This window comes from Tenrec ecaudatus, chromosome 1, assembly GCF_050624435.1.
Source record: "Tenrec ecaudatus isolate mTenEca1 chromosome 1, mTenEca1.hap1, whole genome shotgun sequence".
NCBI classification, from domain to species: domain Eukaryota; kingdom Metazoa; phylum Chordata; class Mammalia; order Afrosoricida; family Tenrecidae; genus Tenrec; species Tenrec ecaudatus.
Window position 1 is genome coordinate 99,446,343 of NC_134530.1, and position 3,350 is coordinate 99,449,692.

Here is a 3,350-nt window from a genome sequence, read left to right on the forward strand (position 1 = left end):
TACTTTGCATTTCTTTGGAGCTTATCTCTCTACCCCTTGCACTAGCTTGAATAATTGTTTTATAATCTCTAGTCTTTCTTACACTAAATTCCAGCAGGGGAGAAGATACTTTTACGGTGTCCCCTTCTGACTCAGTCTTCGTTTTTTCAGCTCTGCCTAAAATCTTCTCATCTGCCTGAAACCCATTCTGACTGCTTCTCATCTGATTTAAGTTTGGGCATCCTAGATGTTCCTCACGGCTTTGCTGGTACTGTTTCTCTGCTTTCTCTACCTTTGAAAGCAATGGAGCTTCCTTGGATTGCTTAGTAGGCTTGCTTTGGGTCTTGCAGTCCACTGCCTCTCGTACTTTATCACCTTTAAGCCTTTGGAGGCTGCAGTCCCCCGAGGGCAGATAGGCTTTGGCCATGAGGTTTCTTTTAGAATCGGAGGCCTTAGATAAAAAATAAATCCCTGCTTCTTCAGTTTTTCCTAAAGTTTCATCACCTAAATCATGCTTATTCACAGACACTTTAGCTTTGTACAGACACAGAACTTCTCACTAGACTGATCAACCTCATTCTCTTCCTCCTGAAAAAGTACTAAGACCATCTTAACTTGAACCCACAGAGACCATGTATCCACGGGGATACTCTCCCCATCTCTGTGTGCTTTCTTTAAGTTTATAATTACTTCCTCCCAGGTCTCTAGATCAAAAGTTCCTTCGGGAACCATGGATTATACCTTTGTACTACTTTTAGAAAACATTGCATCTTTTTCTTCGTTACTTTTATACCCTGTCTTTTCAGTAAGTAGATAAGCATTAGTAGCATATGTTTCAGGTTTACTTTTACCTTGTCCCATTGTTCTCTTTAAAATACTCATTCACTATTTCACTACTTATCTGCCAATCCCCACTCTGGATCCTCACTTCACATAATTTTCTGATTCACTCTACATTCCAGTGGGACTGTACAATTGTTACACAGGGTACAACTCATATTGCCCCATGTTGAGAGCCATTTGTGGGGAGAAGAGGGACCCCAACAAACCATCACAGGTCCGGTAGGTGCAATTGTACAGCGATAATAAGCAAAGATTATAGTAAAGTCATAGAGAGCATGATAGGTAGAGGAGAGATTGGAATAATGGAGTCAGACACATTTCATAGTAGCATGCTCACCTCAGCCCTGCTTAGTGGTCCACGTGGAGAGAGGGGGAAGGGAAGGAGGACAAAGGAAAAGGGAAACAGGAGAGGGAGCCAAGGAGACAGGGTGTGACTAGTGAGAGGACTCTATTGCTAATCCAGGCTTACATACCTTGGGGTGGGGGGGAGCATGCAAGCCCACTAATTACAGGTAAAGACATATGTCACAGGAAGGGATTGCACTATAGGTTATACAGCAATGAGAGGGGGTGGTCTAGGTATATACACGCAATAGAAAGAGGAAGGATTGGGGGTATACATGTGACAAGATGGGCGGGTCCTAGATTTAGGATGGCAGCTAAACTTTGACCTGTTCTCTGGATCTCCATAGGAACCATGATCAGTAGAGTGTGAACTCCACCTACAGGAACCAAATCAATGACTGGAGGCATCCATTGTCCCTAACAGCAGGGAGTGGGGCCACTGCAGTCTGGCAACTGATCGCCCTCAGGGAGGATGCCTGTGAGCATCTGATCGCCCTCAGGGGGGATGCCCGTGAGCATCTGACCTCCCCCACAGTTCTTTATATCTCAGCCAGAGCCATGATTTTCAAAGTGCCAACATACTGTGACTGCCCTGGTTAAAATTCCCCTTGAGCCCTAGTGCCTTGGCATGAAGTTTAAAGTCTGAAAGGAAACTTGCAAGTCTCTCATTTTCTTATTTCTTCTACTTTATTTATCACCCATGGAGTTCACCTTGTCTTGCAAACTAAGCTGCCAGTTGACTGTGAATTACTTGGATTTCCACACATTTATCATAACTGATTTTACCTCTAGGTCATTGTTTCTTATTGACTTTTTCTTTATTCTTCTTCTTTACTTATTATTTTACTGTAAGCATTACTTGCTCTGTGAACTTTTAAATTTAATCTCCTTAATGAAGGAGCCATCCCTATCACATGCTTCCATTGTGCATTGCATCTTCTCCAGCATAGACCTTATCACACTACATTTCAATTTTTTGTTTATCTTTTGTGTCTCCTGAAGGCAATGGTTTCATGAAAAGTTCAAATTATCTTCTTCATTGGGTCATCCCTAGTGTACTTTGGACCCAGTTCAGGACCAACAAATATCAGTTGATGGAAAGAATACCAGTAAGAGACATGGCAAGTGTATTGGCACATCTTTTTTTCTGGTTCTAGTAGGATATATACAATCAGTAGCCATGCCATTGACCTACATACCTAATGAAGAGATGTGAGCAGCTTATGCATTACAGCACAGAAGAAAATCAAGAATAAAATCATGGCACATTTTGAAGTCATCTTGATTTGAATGGCATCTTTGGGGGGAGGTTTCAAAGCCTTCTCATATTGCACAATCCTCATCTTCCTACTTCTATCTTTTCTTTTTTTTTTTTTTGTAATCAGATAGGAGCAAACAGGATGTTGTGAGTCCTGCTCGCATGGAGACGCTAATCACTTACCATGAGAGCTCCAATCATCATTTTATCTCTGTTCTCCAGGAGGAAGAGGTAAGGATTAACCTTACTGAAGATCTCTTTCTATCTCTTCTCTGAATGGAATGACCTCTAATGAGCCTGAGATGGAGGGAGTGGAGGGAAAACCATACTCTTGTTTTTCCCACAAGTTCACACTAAGGTGTAGTATTTTGTTTTCTTGTCAGATGCTTAGGTTTAATCAACAATGGCATTTTACTAGAAATGTACTAAGACAGATTGTTTCCAGGGAGCATTTAGGTTGGTTATTACACTAAAAGGGAATTTTCAAATGCTCAGTTTTGTGCTTAAAACCCTTAGATGAAATAACAATTGTGTAGTTGATCTACTGGGACTATTTAAAATTCTAGGTTGCAAATAGTGCTGTTAAAGACAACTTTTAGGTCTCTCCTAATTTATAGTTGCAGCCACTAACTCGATAGTCATGTTGCAAGGAGAGGATTTGACAACTGAGTGGTAATGAGGTTTAGTGCACATTTTATTTAACCTCCTATCAGGTAGGCCAATTAAAATGTTACATCTGAAAAATCACATATTCAGATTTCTGCCTAGGGATGTAATACATTAACTTACATTTGGACATGCTTTTCCTTTAGAGCCTTCAATTAATGACATCTCCTAATTTGCTTTCTTGGATTTGTTACCTCTCCTCCTCAAGGCCCAATGATAATGAACTGTGAACCAGGGAGTTGATTCCATAAAAGGGAGT

The 3,350-nt window shown here is 40.9% G+C and overlaps 1 non-coding gene across 1 annotated transcript; it reads right to left on the bottom strand.

Annotated features, from left to right (window-relative positions):
* Positions 1-2,547: 2,547 nt before the first annotated feature.
* LOC142438366 (U8 small nucleolar RNA) lies at positions 2,548-2,679 on the bottom strand. Its single transcript, XR_012782751.1, has one exon. It is a non-coding gene; the product is annotated as a U8 small nucleolar RNA (small nucleolar RNA).
* Positions 2,680-3,350: the final 671 nt, after the last annotated feature.